Consider the following 19,177-nt stretch of genomic DNA (forward strand, 5'->3'; position numbering starts at 1 on the left):
GGGGGTGGGTACCCGTAGACTGCCTCGAAGGGTGTGAGCTTCGTAGAGGTATGCTCTGAAAAGTTGTAGGCCCACTCTGCTAGGGAAAACCATCGTACCCAATCTTTCGGTCGATCTCCTGTAAAACTCCTGAGATACCCCTCCAAACCCTTATTCATTATTTCCGTTTGCCCATCGGTCTGGGGATGGTAAGCTGAACTCATTAGGAGTTCAGTACCATTCAAACTGAAGACCCGGTCCCTGTCACTGAATATGGACTTGGGTAAGCCATGAAGTTTGAAAATCTGGTCTAGGAAGAGCTGAGCTACAGACCCGGCTGTGTAAGGATGAGAGAGAGGACTAAAATACGTGTACTTGCTTAACCGATCAATCACCACCATGATCACTGTTGTGAGTTTTAAAAGTACTCGCAAGTGTACGAATCGTTTGCAATATAGCGTTTTGTAAGTGCGAGGTCAATCTCACAGAGAAATGGTAAAAAATCAAGGTTTTGTTTAACTAACCTCATTTTAACCTAGTTCCAAATGCTGAGGTTCAAACATGCAAAATAACACTAAGTTAAAGATGATGAAAAAGAAAATATAAAAAGAACCAAAGCTTATGAATCCACCAAACCAAATCCAACAACACACATTCTTGTTTTCTATTTAAACATCCAAAGAACATTTAAGCTTAACTTGTCATTTAAGTTCTTGACCACATATGTTAAAACCATTTAATGAATCCAACTCAAAGATAAATCACAAAGAATACCTATTTGAAATCAAATCATCCATTGTATCCATTCAAAAAACAAATCACAATGGATATCCTCTTTCAAACCGATAAATCAATGTATCCATTGGCTGAAACACATTAAATGTCCTACTTCTTCAACCAAACACATTCATTCTAAAAGATAAAGCATTAAAGTGAATGGAACTTGAATAACATATTAATATAATATCAAATGTACAAATAGCATAACAAGAGTGTGAATGTTATTAATGGTGAGGTTTTATCATCAATCTTAGTTGAGAGTTCTAGCCTCCCATGACTAAAAACACCACAAAAGCTTGAAGAAATAACATAAACTCAAAGAAGACTGAAAGAAAAGAGCTACAAAATGTAAAGAGTTTCTGAAACTAAACTATTAAAGAAGAGAAAATGACCTAAGACTACTGCCCAATTCGATCGGTTTCAAAAGAAAGAATGCTATGGCTTTATAGAGGAACATTAGGGTTTGAAGGCCATGTAGAAAGACTCATCTACCCCCTCTAGGGTTCCTCTCTTGCAAGAGATAACCAAAGTCACGAAACCAGCGTGCTCTACTACGAAAATCAGAGGGAGAAGTGCTTTTGTCAAAAGAAATGGTCTAATTGGAGTTCTGGTACAAGTCTGCATTTTTGCCAGTTTTGCAGGGTGTGCTCGAGCCCAACAGGCTTGCGCTCGAGCTCACTCGGGCTTGAATGACTTCCTTGCGCACATCATGGTGCTCTGATGGCTGCTGATGGGCAAGTGTGCTTGAGCCCAACAGGGTTGTGCTCGAGCTCACTTGGCTGAAAAGACTCTTTTGCGGCACATTGTTGCAGGCTGATGGCATGCTGTGGGCGCCTGCGCTCAAGCCCAGCAGGGGTGTGCTAGAGCCCGTTGCCTTAAAATTCGAATTTACAACCTTTTGTGCAATTTTGCCTCAAAACCTTCATTTTTCACTTAATAACCTGCAAAATGTTAAAATACATCAGAAAATAACAAAGATAAAGGCTTAACAAATGCAAATTAAGGAGTCCAAATATACAATATTTGACACTCATCAATCACATTCCTCCCATGTGAATTGGGCAGCCTTTTAATAAAGTCCGTACTCACCTCAGTTCATGTCTGGGATGGAATGAGAAGGGGTTGCAACAACCCTGCAAGCTGGATATTCTCCACCTTGTTTCTTCGGCATACATCACACTCTCGGATGTATTTGCGGATGTCCATCTTCATTTTAGGCCAATAGAATTCCTTCTTTACTTTTGAATAAGTCTTTTAATTGCCCATATGGCCAACTAATGGACTGCTATGAAACTGGTGCAGGATTTGTTGATGGATTGGCACTAGCATACCCAAATAAAGCGTCCCTTTGTAAAAGATGAGCCCATTCTGTATGTTGTACTTTACTGGATCGAGAGCTTCCTCTTGGAATTGCTGCAGTAACTGCTGGAGCATTGGATCACCTGGATAAGTCTTCTTAAGCTCTTCTAACCAGTCTGCCCTGATTGTACTTATTGCATGTAGATGTGGTTCCTGCATATCTGTATTTGATTGTATTGTTGAATCTGCATTGCTGTCTATTTGTGTTGAGGCATGTTCAAAACCTGTTTCTTCTCCTGCCTTAGCTTCTGCATTTGTTTCCTCTGCTACCCCTGCCTTATCTGCATTTGCTACATTGAATGGTACCTTGGAGAGTGCATCTGTAGCTTTGTTTCCTCTGCCTTTTTTGTACTCCACTGTAAAGTCATACCCTAGGAGCTTGGAAATCCATTTTTGTTGAGCTGGGGTACCTACCCTTTGCTCCAATAGGTAGTTTAGAGCTTGTTGGTCAGTTCGCACAACAAAAGTCTACCCCAATAAATAATGCCTCCATTTTTGGACTGACATGACCAAGGATAGTAACTCGTTTTCATAAGTGGATAAGAATAGGCTCTTCCCTTTTAAGGCTTGGCTTAAATAAGCTAAAGGTCTCCCCTCCTGCATTAAGACCGCCCATATTCCAGCCCCCGAGGCATCACAATCTATTATAAACTTCTTAGTGAAATCTGGTAGGCCTAGTACTTGTGGAGCGTTCATCAACTCCTTAAGGTGCCGAAAAGCTGCTTCAGCATTTTCATTCCAGCTAAAGGAATTTTTCTTCAAGAGGGCTGTTAATGGTGCTGCAACTCCCCCGTACTCTTTAACAAATTTTCTGTAATATCCAGTTAAACCTAAGAATCCCCTTAAGGCTTTTGGGGTTCTAAGATTCGGCTAGCTCTTCATTGCCTCAATTTTAGTAGGATCGGCCTTAACTTCTTATTCCGAAATGACATGGCCTAAATAATCTACTTCTAGACTCCCAAAAGTACATTTGGATGCCTTAGCATAAAGTTGGTGTACTTTTAGGGCTTCAAGGACTAGCCCTACGTGTTTAAGATGTTCTTTAAGATTCCTACTATATACTAGGATATCATCAAAGAAAACTAACACAAATTTCCTTAAATAAGGCCTAAACACCTCATTCATTAATCCTTGAAAAGTAAAGGGTGCATTAGTTAGTCCAAAAGGCATTACTAGAAATTCGTAGTGCCTTTCATGTGTGCGGAAGGCAATCTTGGGTATTTCCTCGAGCTTCATCCGGATTTGGTGAAACCCAGATCAGAGATCCAATTTAGAAAAGATCACAGCTCCAAACAATTCATCTATATTAGGGATAGGATACTTATCTTTAATAATATCCCAATTGAGCGCCCTATAATCCACACACATCCTCCAACTCCCGTCCGCCTTTCTCACAAGTAACACCGGTGAGGAGTAAGGGCTTTGACTCGGCCGAATGACTCCCGAACTCAACATCTCTTGCACCAACTTCTCAATTTCTTCCTTTTGGTAGTAGGGATATCGGTAGGGCCTCATGTATGTAGGTTTTGATTCATCCTGAAGAAGGATTTTGTGGTCATGACTTCGGGATGGGGGTAACCCTTTGGGCTCCTTGAAAACCTCTAGATATCCCTCTAGAAGCTCCTGGATGGCTGGATGCATCAGAGGCTTGGACTTTGCCACTGTAGCCTTCATAAACTGTACCCAAACTCCCTTGCAGTCAGATCTGGTACCCTTTGGTATGTTCTCTCTGGCGTCCAACAAATCAGGGGTTGGGGTGAGCCCCTGCAAAGTCACGTCCCAATTCTAATATGGAAATTTCATGGTTACGGCCCCGAAATCCCATAGGATTGGACTAAGGAACCTCAACCTATCAACTCCTAAGACCACATCTATAGCGCCCCACCTTTCTAAACAAGCCGTAAGTGTAATTATCTAAAATTACATGTAACACTACTACATAAAATAGTAGCAGACCTTTTTTTTTTTTTTTAAAGATCAGAGTTTCCTCAGAAATATAATTGTACCAGAGCATCTAAAAAACTTCATATATTATATATATATCAACAACTAAGAACTTAGTTTACCCAAAACTGCCACAGACAGCAGGCTACATACTTTACAAGGTTATTAACAAAACATTGTAAAGCAAAAGTTGCCATAAGTGACATACTAAAATACACACATCTAAAACTACCAGTATTTTCACTATTAACATTAAGTACACTATTTCCTCCAAAAACTGAGGCCTCCAATTAGCCTCTCTCGTCATAAATCGGACATTCGTATATGTCCGCTTCTTTTTCTTTTTCCTCTTCAACCGCATCTACAAAAATTTATAAGTGGAAGAGTGAGTCCACAGCTCGGCAAGTTCAAGCAAACTAACCATTTATAATTTGAGCCTTCAGTTATTTATAAAATATTTCATCACTAGTGCTTACTAGACAGCCATGTATGCAGGGTTTTCACAAAGTTGTTTTCAATAAAAGTATGGCTAAATAGTAAACCAGGTGATAGACAATTGGATAAATAATAATAAAACATAAATATCTTTCTTTGCATTTTCTTACTACATAAATAACTCCACATTTTATAATATGAAGCAGTAAAACAGTTCATAACATGATGAGTAAAACATCAGTTAAAATTAACATACTTTAACACGTAACATTGCATAACAATAAGTGAATTTATGCTCCCACTTATCCTCAGGAGTTTGCTAAGTGCTACCCCACTTAATCGCAAGGTTGCTAATAATTTATCCCTCTCATAACTTTGAGGTGTCAAGTGATACCCCATTTAACCGCAAGGTGCTAATAATTTATCCCTCTTCTAGCTTTGAGGTGTTAGGCGCATAATCTCCACCTAACCGCTGGGTCTTTTCAAGCACTCATACATAATTTTCATATAATATTATCATTTTCGCAAATCACATTTTCCTTCCAAAACTTATTCATATCCTTTTGAAAACACATTTTCATTTAACACATACGTAAAACATCTCAAAATATATTCATACGTGTAATCAAAATAACAGGGCTCAAGAAAACATACATAACATGCTTTTGTAAAATAATGCAGGGTCAGTAAATTTGAATTTACAATTTAGGCTTATATTCCTTAGACGATTTTCTGCGGCTTCGTACACTTTCTGCATTAATATTGTACCTTTATATTAGCATATATTCTTTATTTTTCATTCCTAAGCCTTATTTTTAGGTCCTAAAAATTCGGACAGCATAACGCCATGTTTACAATGTTATAAATGCAACTTGGGCATCATAAAGACATATCTAAAATATCCTAGTATTATTTGGGCATTACATCGGCATATCTAAATATCCTAGTATTGTTTGGGCATTACTACGGCGCTATTGTAAAATACCTAAAAATATTTAGGCAGCACAACGACCCACTTGTAATTTTTTTAAAAGAATGATTGGATATAATATCATTCTTTGAGATATTTAATCATACATTTCCCAAAAATTTAGGCATTATAACAAACATAATTTAAATTCTAATAACTAGAATGGACATAAACTAAAAATAAAAGAATTTATGCATAGCAATTCCACTGCAAGTACACTTGAACAAGCTTCAACGTTCACTTTCTAACATGATCGATCTACAGTACGCGTGATTCCTCCAGAATTTTGTGGGTTCGGGCGTTCGGCTTTAGTTTTCCTTTTTGAGGAATTTCTAGAGTTCACATAATCGCGTCTAGTTGTACACAATAGAATCTTGACTTTTCAACTCATGCATTCCCTTCTTCTACGTATTAACGGGATTTTTTATTATTTTTTTTTTCAAGCTACCTACTTGAAACCATTTTAAAATCACAAAAGTAAATTTTAATTTAATGACCCATTAATCTTTGTATAATTTACATACAAATTTCACAATATTTTAATTAATCTATGTTAAATCAAAGTATTTAAGTCTAAATTGTTAAATCATCCATAATGCGTATTAAAGTCTAGTTCAAACTGTCAACTTTTAATTCAAATTGATGATATAAAATTATAAATCAAATATATTTAATCCGACTTAAAACTATTATTTACATTTAAAGTATTATTAGTCCACTTAATAAACTCCTTAGGTGTTACAACATCACATCCACCTAGAGGGTAGGAGATGCAACGTAGCTGTAAAAGTGCACCCCTGTAGAAAAATTGACATTGTCGTACAGTGACATTGGCAAGAGAGAGTGGCTCCGTCTGCCACTGTGACTGTTAGTTGCCCCTTTTTATTAGCTGATAGTTTAGCCCTTTTTGCCACATTGGGGTCCACAAAACTGTGGGTATTCCCTATATCTATTAAGATCACCACCTCCAAGGAACCGACTTTACCTATAACTCGCATTGTGCGGGGAGTTCGAGTCCCTGCCAATGCATATAAGGTAATGCCGAGCAGTTCACCTACATCCTCCTCCTCTAAGGATAGTTCTCCTTGTAGCTCCAGCAATCCTTCCTCCAAAGGCTCCCCTTTCTCCTCACATTCAATCATTTCCATCACAATAATAACACAACCCTTTTTCCCTCCTCTCTTACATTTAACTAGACAATATTCTTCGAACTGGAAGGGTTGGTTTTTGGTTGGGATTACTAAAGTAAGAATTGCTTTTGGTTGGATGGGGGTTGGTAGTTTTAGTGATGTTTGCTGGGGGTGGTAGTCTCGGGTATGAAGAACTGGAGGGCCAACTCTGGGTTCTAGGGTTTCGGTTTCTCCTGTAAACCTCATGCTCCTGCAATCTCTTGCTAGCCCGAAAGCATCTGGAAGGGTAGTAGGTTTAAACATGGTTACCATAATTCTCACTTCCTCCTTGAGTCCACTAATGAAGGAACTCACCCGAAACTCTTCTTGCAGTCCTAGACTCCGGTTGGAGAGTACTTTAAACTGGGATTCATATTCATCCACAGTGGAGACCTGCTACAACTTGGTGAATGCCCCCGCTGGATTATCATAAGCCGAGGGAGCAAATCTAATCTTCAGTGCCACCAGAAACTCTTCCCAGCTCCTGATTGAGCCGGACTCCATCAACCAATTATACTACTGCAATGCTTTCCCTTCCATATGGAAACAGGCAATGAGAATTATCTGGTTATCGGCAATCTGGCCATAGGTGAAAAACTGTTGTGCTTTAAGAACCCAATTATTCGGATCTATCCCATCAAACTTGGGAAAATCCAAGTTGACGGCTCTAGGATTAATTACCCCACCGTCTAGGCCCGAAGGTATGAGGAAATTATTAGGTGCTGGAATCGTTTCTTCAACGTCCACTACCGGCTGTACGAGGGAATTTTTTGCCCCACTAATTTCCCCTGCCACAATGGCTTTCTCCTGGGTTATGTTCTAAAATGCCTTGTTGTCTGCTTGGTTTTTGGCGTTCACTTCCTGTTGCTTGTTGACTGTGTCAAAAAGTTGAGAAAACTTTTGATTTTTTGCCTTACATTCTTCTCGTAGCTTGGCAAGAGCCTCACCTAGCTGTGACACACGAGTACCCTCAGCCATGGTCGCAGAAACCTGGCTTTGATACCACTTGTTATGAGTCTAGATAGTTTAGTAAATATAGTTAGCACTTCGAGGGACTAATTCGTAAACCTTTCATTAATGCCCAAGTCTGTTAAATACAAGCTGATGAAATAACATAACTGCTACTAAAAGCGGGTTGCTCTCCGCTATGCATTATTGCCCACTAACACACAATTGACCCAACCTCTATTAACTGACGCACAAACTAACCCACTACACTAGTGGGCTGCAACAACCCAATACCACATTCCAGGATATTCCGAGACTAGTTTAGGTAAATGCAAAAGACACAAACAACCCCATAAACAACCCTAATTACGATAAGGCCCTTGTCCAGCTGGTATGCATTCCCATAAGCTGCTCCTACGCAGTGGAAGACGTGGCATTCATCTGAGTCCCTTGAGCCCTGGTATCAAGCAACCCGTCCGAATCAGACCACCCTTCACATTTTCCTTCTGAGAGCATTAGGGCATAGGGGCACATAACAGATCATAGGACTCATTGTGTTAAACCTCTACACCTCTTCATCTCCTGCGCCAGTGTTCTTGCTCTTAGACAGACAGACTGGATCCTCTAGTCGCGGGAGACTCAAGGGCGAGTCCTCTACAAACTGTGAAAGCCACTCAACTTCCGCTGCATCATCACTCTGCACACCAGACTCAGAACAGTGAGAGATCAAAGAATCTTCTCAAAAAGAAACGCATTTCTCATTAATTTATTAGAGCTCATTTTGGTGCGCCATTTTTTTTTATTATATTTAAAATAGCATATATTGAGAGAATTTGTTTTCTGAAATTATAATTGGAAAAAATTGCACCATTAATCCCTGTGGTATGTCATAATTATTTTTCACTCCCTATGGTTTAAAAAGTTCATGAGAGATCCTTGTGGAATCCAATAATTACGTTTTACTCCTTGGGTCGATTTTCCGTCCACAATTTTGACGAAATCTGTTAGCCCTACACGTTAGCGACACGTGTCGCCATCTTATTGGCGACAAGTGTCCATCTTAATAAAAAAATAAAAATTTATTAAAAAATAAATAAAAATACTTATTTTTTAAAAAAAAAAATTCAAAAAAAAAAAGGCCAGACCACCCCCTCTCCCATTTTTGTTTTTTTTTTTTGTTTTTTTTTTAATTTTAATTTTTTTTTAAAAAATAAGTATTTTTTATTTATTTTTTAATAAATTTTTATTTATTTATTAAGATTAGACATGTCAGCGCCACGTATCACCAATAAGATGACGACACGTGACGCTGACGTGGCATTTGACAGAATCTGTTAAAAATTTTAACAGAATTTGACGCCAGGGATCGATTTGTAATTATTACATACTACAGGGATCTCTCATGAACTTTTTAAACCATAAGGGGGTGAAAAATAATTATGGCATACCACAGGGACCAACGGTACAATTTTTCCTTATAATTGGATGGTTTAGAGAACCTGAAGCAAAATTAGAAAAAATTAGATCAAAATTGAGTAGAATTTAAATTCAAAAAAACAACCGAAATATGTTTTTGAAAAAAAAAATAGTAATAATAAAAAATAAAAAAAAGTGTTACCCAATAACCCAAACATGCCCTTAGCTTTTGGAAACAGTTAAGGAAATATATCAAACAATTTTTTAAAAAATCTTAAACAATTCAAGTTTTACAACTAGAATTCAAACTTAAAAAAATCAAATAAAATAAAATCAAGTAACGGCATAATTTAAGTAACAATTTGAAAGTAGTTTTTTTTTTTTTTTCTATCTCATAAATTTTATTTTTTTTTTAAAAAAAAATGTTAGACCTGGTCTACAAACATTAAGAAAAATATAAATAAAATTTGATACGAAAATAAACACGAAAATTAAACAGAAAGCGTGGTGTGGTGCTTACGGGGAGGCAGAGGGTGTTGAAATCCTCCATGAAAATCTGCAAATTCTTGGACTTCATTAAAAACCCAACAGCTTCTTCATTAAATTCCATCATGAAGCCCAACTTGATCAGCTCAGCGAGTGCACCAATATAATTGCTGTTCTCCCATAAAAAAACCTCAGATATTGCTTCAGAAAAATATGTAGCATATTCGATGATGTTCTTGTATCCACCAGACCTGTCCAGCTTCTGTGCTACAAACTTTGAAGTCTCTCTGTACCAAAGCATCACTCGCCTTGATTTTGCTTTCACAATTTCCCCAGAAGAAAGAAATAAACTGTAGTTTACAGTAATGGGTTCAACTGTCTCAAGGAAAGTAATATTCAGAAGCCTTTTGATAGCCTCATGCCTCGTTTCCATTTCGATTTCCCCTGTGGGATCTGCTAGAAAACCAAGGATGAGTCTCACCAGCCCTTTTTTAAGCACAGTCTCCTTTGGGTTCACTTGGTTAAGATGAGCAACATCCACTGATTCTTCCTTTTGCACTGATTCAGATATTGTGCGAACCCCAATTTTCCTGTAAGTTTCAAGCAACTTTCTCCTAGGTAAAGAAGGCAAGCTTTCCCGAGGGTACCATACAAATATAGGTTGAGGACAAAACTGTTCGAAAAGATCCTTCAGTTGAAGATCGTCAGCAATGAAAACATCAAACTTGTTGGACAGCAAAATTCTGTCTGAGCCCGAACCAACAGGTAATTTCACCAAGCTACCGGTCAGAGTTTCCTCAGTTTTTTCACTCCAGTTCTTCGAAACATACACCCAGAACTTACAACAGTCAGCATGAGACAATGGTTGTCCTGAACTTTCCCAAACCTTCCAAAGCTTGCAGTAATCATCAACTGAAGGATTGTGTCTAACATGGAAAGCATTGGAGAAAAAGCTAAGTAACTTTTGCTCATAGTGTTTCTCTAAAACCTGAAGCTGCAAATTGAAGAGACCATCCTCGTCATGCAAAACGCATTCTATGGGGCTGACCCACTTTCCAATCTGTCTTTCATTAGGAATCCAAATCCTTTTGGTAGCTTCACTGTCTGGCTTCCAATTAAACTCGCTCAAGTAGTTGTATATGCGAACTATAGTGGAAAATTGATCAAGATGGAAATCAAGGTGGCAGGAAATCAACGGGCATCCTTTTTCCACATCAACAGTAACCCCAATTGCTCGGAGCTCTTCTTTGTAGGATGTAATACTAGAACCATAAAAACCTTCATCAATAAAAGATCCATCTGTATGCTTCAGATAAGAGCCCCAACGGGAATTGAACAATAAGCACTGGGCTGGAGGCCTATAACCAACATGGGTCTTCAACCATTTTTGAGAAACTTCTTCCCAGAAATTGTCCGGAAATGAATAATTCCTATCTTGGAGTAAAATGCGGATGCATTCTAGCAGCTTAAGCACATTTCCAGGAGTTATGCAAGAGTGATCCTGGGGAAAATAAAGACCAGCAGCTACCATCTTCACACCATCTTTGATATCAACAACAACCCCCATCGTCTTCAGCTCTTCCATGTATTCATGAATCCCCTTCCCATAATAGTTGTCACTGTCATCTATGAAAGGGAGGAGAGTAATTGGAGAAATTGATTGCCAATCTGGCCCAAACAGAATGCAATTACTTGGAGATCTATAAACACCAAGCCGAGTTCGCAACCACTTTTCCTCACCGATGCATTTCATAAGATATGAAGGAAACTTAAATGGAGTGTCCTTTAGCTGTCTATAACATGACAGAAAAGCCACAAGAGTTTCTTTTGTCATGGAAGACGCGTGCTGCCTGAAACAGTGAACAAATACTTCGACCGCATCCTCAAAATCCATCTTCACCCCTGTTTTCCTCAACTCATTTCTGTAAGACGAGATGCTGCTTCCATAAAAACCTTCATCAATCAATGGGAAACCTCTGAAAACCTGTAGGATGCAACCCCATTGAGGGTCAAACAAGAAACATTCTCCTGGAGAATTGTAACCGATGTTTGTCTTGAAGCATTTCACACCTGTCAATGCCACCATGAGTTTGTTGGATGATCTGGAATGACGTATACATTCCAGGATCAAATGAACAGCTTCAGCTGTCAGAGAAGTCAAGCGTGAAGATGACCGCAAGTTGTCGACAACGAGGTTGTAACTATTACAGAATCCAATTAACACACCAAGCGACTTTAGCTCCTCTTTAAAAGCAAGGATTTCGTCCCCGTAGTAATGTAAATCAATGAAGGGGATGTCACTGATTTGAGATGCAATTCTCCATTCGACATCAAACAAAACAGATCCAACTGGAGATTTGTCACCACAGGATGTCCTTAGCCATTTTATTTCTTTGATACTGTTGACGAATTCGTCCAAAGGAAGAGAATTTTCCCTCAAGAATCTGATGAAATTAAGGACAGAAAGCACAAGGCCTCTAGTTAAAGTGGAGGAAGTTGTAAGAGACATAAGATGCTTCCCAATAAATTTACATGCTTCCCCGTACTGAAACATGACTCCAATTGTCTTCAGCTCTTCATTATACTCATTAATTCTATCTCCATAAAAACTTTGATCAATCAATGGAATATCAACGAGCACTGATCCATTCTGCAAAATGTTTCCCAATGAAGAGGAAAACACAAATGACTCAGATGGTGGCCTGTAACTAGAATAACCATTGGCAGTAATTTTCAGCCAACTACCTTCCTTTATGCATTTCAAGAACTTCTCTGGAATGCAAGTCCGACTCTGTTTCAGGTTTCGAATCCAATCCAACAACAAGAATGCATTTTCATTGGTAAGTGGAGCAGAAACAGCAGGAATTGCAGAATTGGGAGGAGATATATAGGGGATGTCAGAAGCTGCAACATGGGTTTTAAGGAACTCTAAGAGCTGTTCTCCAGAAGTAAATTCACCTGCAAAACGACCTGGATGCAAGTAGTCTTGTCCTAACTCAACATAGCCTTCACCTCTCCATGGATTCGAACCAACCAATCCCACCCATTTGCTTCCATTAGCAGGGACAAGAACCCCTTTCCTTCGGGTGGTTAGATTCCCATAGTTATCTACGAGCGGCATAGATTGACACAAATTATCCACCTCCCATTTTGAAAGATGATTCTTCGAGAAAGAGTGATATAAGAAGTGAACAAAAGCAATAGCAAGCTTTCGGTCTTCTTTGAGATAATAATTTACGTGAACTGCATAGTCATACACTTTCACAACGCTAATCTTCACATGAGCTTGAAGCCACTCCCACACCGCCAAAGAGGAAAAGATAGCTTCTTGCGTGCTTTTTGGCATAAAAAAACGACTACCCACACATCTGAATTCCCTGTTCCAATCAATCAGCCATGACGCCAGATGATTCTGTTGCGATAAAGACACCACCTTCTGCCACTTCCCAGGTGTGCATTCATTTATGCTGCACAAAGACACATACCCATCAAGACCCACATATTTTATTAGTGGTATGTTCCTGATGTTGGTGTTGCCGAATTTGGACTTCCAATTATCAGCAACAAATAGTAAAATCTCCGTATACAGTTCGTCTGACACTCCTGAAACGAGATTTGAACTCCCGATACACTTGACATACCAGTTGTCGTTGACTGGCTCCACTCCTAAGAAACTCAATATGTGATCATACTCCTTTCTATCAAATGCAGAACTCAAAATATAATTTCCATGAGATGAGAGATCAAGCAAGCTCACCCCTTGATTCTTTGCCTTCTCTAATATGTTCCAGAAAGCAGGCACAAGCCTACCAACTTCGCAAGGTTTATGAAAAAATTTCTGCTTTGTGTACGACTCGCTGGGAACAATATTTTCTTCGACAAGCTTTGCTTTGATTGATTCCCTCACGATATTCAGCTCTTTGTAAGAAGAGCTGTTGACTGGAATGAACTTGAACATGGGGGCCAAACTAGATACTGGAGCATTTTCTGATGCTTTGATTAGCGAGACCAAAGCATTTATAAAAGCAGAGGGCACACAATCAAGTATACCTTTGTTCCACTTGTTGTCCAAGAGGATAGTTTCCCTTGATGATGCAAGAAGAAAATCTGCCTGGATTATGAAGGGAAAGTTAGTGACCATCTCTGTGGGAAGAAATGCATAGACCCCAGGTGAGCCAATCCCTCTCAGTAGACGCTCTTCAAACGGAAAAGCCAACGTAATCACCAACTCGTCTACTTCCATTCTCCTTTCCACTTTGTTTTCTTGCTTGACAGGAAACTTTTGCTTCCACATGTAGTAACTGCATTCTTTGATGGAATCCTCGTCCTTCTTTTCATCGGTTGAGAGATGGAGTGTGTAGGATTCAGCATCAATGCTCTTCTTCGTCACAAAGTCTGTCTCACTCGTAATAGCTATTGCACTGACGGTATTGAGTCTACCATCCTTATTATGTTCCCTGAGCGAAAACCGCTTTATCTTTGCAAGGAACAACAGAACTTCAGGATGAATGCTAGAGAGCTCGTCCTTCACGGGTTTGACCTTATCCGGCTTCAGAGGTAGGACTATTGTTGTCGTTGGAAAAGTATTTCCAGAACCATATATGTGCTTTATGTCGGAAAGAGTCGGGTTCTCCTCCACCCATTCAGGCACAATGTACCCAAGCTTGCAATGTGGGCAAGGCTCTTCGTTGAACCGAATCTGATATCCATTGCTGAATATGTATGGCTGAGCAGTAACCAGAAAGACACTCTTGAATCCAATACCTGGATATGTTAACCAGAAATAAGTCAGCTAGAGCAACAAGAACATTCTAATTCATTAAAAAAACTAAAATAATAATAATAATAATAACAATTGTCCCCTGCATATATTTTGACAGTATAACACTTTTATGCAGTGTTTCAAATTTAAAATTGTTAGAATTATATGTTGCGCATAAACTAATCACTCAAATATTTATTTTCCTGCTAAGTCTTCTGTCCAAATCAACCAAAAAATAATCAAGTATTATGATCCCGTTACCGTACCTTTCTCTCCAATATAACCGCGTTTCCTGTTGCCTTTCTTGGTGGAGCGACCAACACTGCAAATGGAGTCTATATTTTTGGAAGAGAAACCTTTTTCATTGTTGAAAATCAGCAATGTCGCTGGAGCTCCCGTGGCCGTAATGTCCTGAGAAGTTATGATGAACTCAAGCGACGGATCCACACCCTCCAAGTAAGTATTGTCTTCCGCATTCTGGGGAAAAAAAAAATCCACCTTTTCTAAATTCTAATTTAACAAAAATCATGGCTTGAAATGCTCAGCTAAAAAAAAATATATTATTATTGACTAAAATTGAATCATCGTGATCTTACAGGAAGCAGCCATTGCAATCTTCAACCACATTTGCGATGTAAAATAACACCAAAAAAAAAAAAAGATTAATATTTAGGGTGTTAGCGGGGTAAGGTTGCAGAAAGCGGGAGGGTTTCTGTAGAAACCGATGCGGCTTTGTTGTGGAAACTGGAAAGGGAAGAGGCAGATTTTGCCAAAATGCTCGGCTTATAAATGAATTCATGGCTCACCCCTTTGGACCTTTGCCTTCTCTCTAACTTTCCAATGCACAGCCAAGAACTTCATAAGCTTCCCTGCCAAAGGACCTTTCAATTCTGACGCATTAATTTTGTACTGTTTTGTCGAATTAATTTATACATCGCGTCAAAAATTTAATATTGATTATGGTTAAATATATTAATTAAAGACTATATAAATTAATCTTAATTTGACTAATAAATTAAATATAATGCTCCGTTTGTTTTGACGTAAAATGATTTCCGTCGTAAAATGATTTCGACGAAATCATTTTTAGAAAAAATGATTTTCTCGAAAATATTTTTCGGTGTTTGGTTCGCACGAAAAAATTACGAAATGCAAAAATAAGAGTTTGGTAATTGTCGCCAGAATCCGGCAACGTCCGGTCGCCGTTGCTGGATTCCGGCGAGAAAGGTTGACCGGATCCGGCCAAAATGGCCAGATTCAGGCCGGAATCTTCTTGATCCGATCGGATTAATGGCCGGATCCTGGCCGTTTTGGCCAGATCCGACCTACTTGGCCGGAATCCGGTGATATCCCGGCCGGAATTTGGTCTGCCGGTGCCGGATTCCAGTAACGGCAGAATTCCGGCCGCCTGATTCCTGCACCAGCATAATTCCGGTGGCCGGATTCCGGCGCCGGTAGGTTTCCGGCGACTGGATGTTGTCGGACTCCGGCACCGACTGGATCCCGATGACCGACAATTGCTAAATTTTAACGAATCGGATATCAAACATGCGTGTAAGGACGAAGAGCTTAATTTCGGAAAACGATTTACGGTTTTTAAAACGGTAAATCGTTTTCCAAAAATTAAATAAGCTTTTATGGTCAAACCGAAAATGATTTTCGTTTACTGTTATTTTCGCCCCAACCAAACACTGGAAAATGCAGAAATCATTTTCCAGAAATCATTTTACGCCGAAACAAACGGAGCATAAGAGATTAAACTCCATATCAACCCACTAATTTTATTAAAGTTTCATGTCAACGGATCAAGGATTGCACGTAAGGTTATAATTGAGACAAACTTTGAGTATTGAACGGCCAAGTTTGATATATTTAAGAATGGACCAATCTCAAGCTTTTTACTAAACTAAGTATTATGATATAACTTATGCTCTTTTTGTTTTGGTGTAAAATGATTTCTGTTGTAAAATATTTTTTGAAAAATTATTTTTCAAGAAAATATTTTCCGTCGAAAACATTTTTCGGCGTTTAGCGCATACGAAAAATCACAAATATTTTTTATATTTGATTTATTTTTAAAGTGGCCAGAATCTGGTCATTTGCGCCGGATTCCCGCCTCCTTGCCGAAATCCAGACATTTGTGCCGGAATCCCAATGAAATGGCCGGATCTAGCTAGAATGGCTAGATCCTTGCCAGTTCTGCGTATGGTTGAGCAGGACCCAATCAACCCGCCCCAACCCATTGCGACCGCCCCGCCCTACCCCTCTTTTTGATACAAACCGCATTCTTCATGCGGTGATGGGGCGCGTTTTCATTTCCCAACACAGTATTGTGCGGGGTGCGGGTGGGGCATTTGAAAAATATCAGAGACTCGCCCCGCACCAATCCACACCGCAAGATTTAAAATTTTTTTAAAAAAAACACACACACACACACAAACCCTAAAGGAAATAAGCCTAGCGCCGCACCCCCCCCCCCCCCCCCCCCTTTCATTTTTTCTTTCTTTTCTTACACTTTCAGTCTTCTATAGACTTCCACACAGTTAACCCTAGCTCCGATCTTCATTTTTTCTCCTCTCTTCTATCAATGGCACTATGGCAGTCCAAGTCCCTCCTAGACCCTCAATCGTTCCCATCTTCGCTGGCTCCGCCGATCCTGTGGCCTTCGATTGTGGCTCCCCAATTGCATCCTCATCCATAGGTAGTTGGTGTTTCTCTCATTCTCTAGCTTCTGTTACTATCATTTTTTTATGAATATGGCTTAAATCTAGGTGTTGAATATGGGTATGGAATCTTTGCTAGCTTTCTAGGTACTGAATCTGACTTTGGTTTGATTTTTCTCATGTTTTGGCCTAAATCGGGGATACCTGCACAATCCGCCCCGCACTACATGGATACCAGTGATTTTCAGTGGGCCTCGAGTGTGAACCCGCAGGGGTGCGGGGCGGGGCCAAAAAAATGGGGAAACCCTCCCCCCCAGCCCACCCCATACTCACCCCTAGTTCTGGGCAAATCCTGGCCAACTGGTCGAGATCGCCAGGATCCAGTCGTTCTGGTCGGATCAGTGCTAGTTTGGCCGGAATATGGCACAGTATAGTCGGAAGCCGACGATGGTTGCCGGATATTGCCGAATTCCGACAAAAATTTCTAGATTCCAGCATCGACGAATTCCGACCATTACCTGAATCTGGCTTGTCGGAATCCGGCGATGGTCGAATGTTTGAGTGTGAAAGTCAACTGCGTCGTTTAAAAGAGAATCGATTGCGCCTGCCGTCTGAGGAAAATGGTTTACGCTTTTAAAAAACGTAAATCATTTTTCGAAATTTACTAAGTATTTTTTGTCAAACAAAAATCAATTTACGGTTGACTATTATTTTCACCTCCACCAAACATCGAAAAATGTCGAAATCATTTTCCAAAAATCATGTCACGCCGAAACAAACGAAGCATTAATTCGTTTTTTTTTTTTTTTTGAACAAAATCCAAGTTATTCTTGAGTTGCTCAATTAATTTATGAAATTATAATTTAAAATAAATATAATTATGATTTTATTTTTATAGATACACATTAAATTAAAAGGAAATAAAATATGAAAAAAATTATTAAAGAAAAATGTAATTGAAGTATTTTGATAGATTATAAAAGAACAAAAATTTATTGATGATGCCTGAATCTTTGGACTGATGTAAACGAATGAACGCTAATATAACAATTCCCAAAATCTAGAAATGAAACTAAAAATAACCAAAATATGAAAATGACGAAACAAAAGCAACACGATTTCGTAAAACCATGGAGTCATCCTTTTCCTCAGCAACCAAACAAAGGGCACTAGCTAGAAGTCCACCGTATCACTATTAAAGAACCATCATATACTATTCCGGCCAGTTCACAAACACACAAATTACAGCATCGAGAAGTAAGCATGCAAACACAGACGCACACGCAGAAACATATTATAATGGGTGAGAGAATGAATGAAGAACCTGAATGAGTTCCATGAGGAAGTGGGCATCGATCCTTGGCATAAAGTTCAGCAGAGAGGTTCCTCACGGCCTGGTGAAGATCTTCCGTCAATGGGTTCTCTTCCCCTCCAATAGAAAACTTTTTTTTACGTATCTCCTCTATATGTTCTCTCGCCGTCTCCATATCCGTACGTTACAAAAACCCGCACACAGGAAAACCACAGCGCACACGCAAAAACCAGATCTTAGCTTAGCGAGAGAGTGAAAGCAGAGTGACAGAGCATTGAATGAAACAGACAGACACGCATATATATAGAGAGGCTGAGAAAGCTTAAGCCTTAAGGAAGAGGGTATACACTAGTAACTCTCAACGAAGTCAAATAAAGGTCATGGGATCAATGTACAGAGAAAGAGTGAGAGTGAGAGCTATAGACAGAGAGAGATGAAGGAAAAGGTCTTAGGACTGTACGGAGAGTGAGCTTTGGAGGCAGAAAGCTTAACGAAGAGGGTAAACTTCTCAACGAATATATCTTTAGTTAGCTTGTGAGAGAAACAGAGAGAGAATAAAAGAGAAAAAGGGATTGTACGGAGGAAAAAAGGGTGGTGGGGAGTGTACGGAAAGTTAGAAAGTGGGGCGTTGCACGAGCTTTCTGATTCGAGCACCGGTTCTTTTCCGATGAAAGTGAAATTCTAGTGGAAGACCGAAGACGACTCTTGCTTTTATTTTCTTCGATAAATTTTAATTTCTCTCCTCCTATGCTTCTTTCTCATTCTCTTTCTCTCTCTATTTCTTTCGCACTTTTTTTTCGCACAGAATAATAATTAAATGCAACTAAAAAATAGAATAAAAATTTATTGAAGAAAATATATTAAAAAAAAAGAAGCTAAAATAGATAATTGTGCTTTTTCAATAAATATTTTGGCTATTATTACTATAAATGCTCTAAGCATACAAATGAGTAA

The 19,177-nt window shown here is 39.1% G+C and overlaps 1 pseudogene; it reads right to left on the reverse strand.

Annotated features, from left to right (window-relative positions):
* Nucleotides 1-7,682: 7,682 nt before the first annotated feature.
* On the reverse strand, nucleotides 7,683-18,481 carry LOC133874504 (uncharacterized; annotated as a pseudogene).
* Nucleotides 18,482-19,177: the final 696 nt, after the last annotated feature.

This window comes from Alnus glutinosa, chromosome 8 (assembly GCF_958979055.1).
Source record: "Alnus glutinosa chromosome 8, dhAlnGlut1.1, whole genome shotgun sequence".
Classification (NCBI taxonomy): Eukaryota; Viridiplantae; Streptophyta; class Magnoliopsida; order Fagales; family Betulaceae; genus Alnus; species Alnus glutinosa.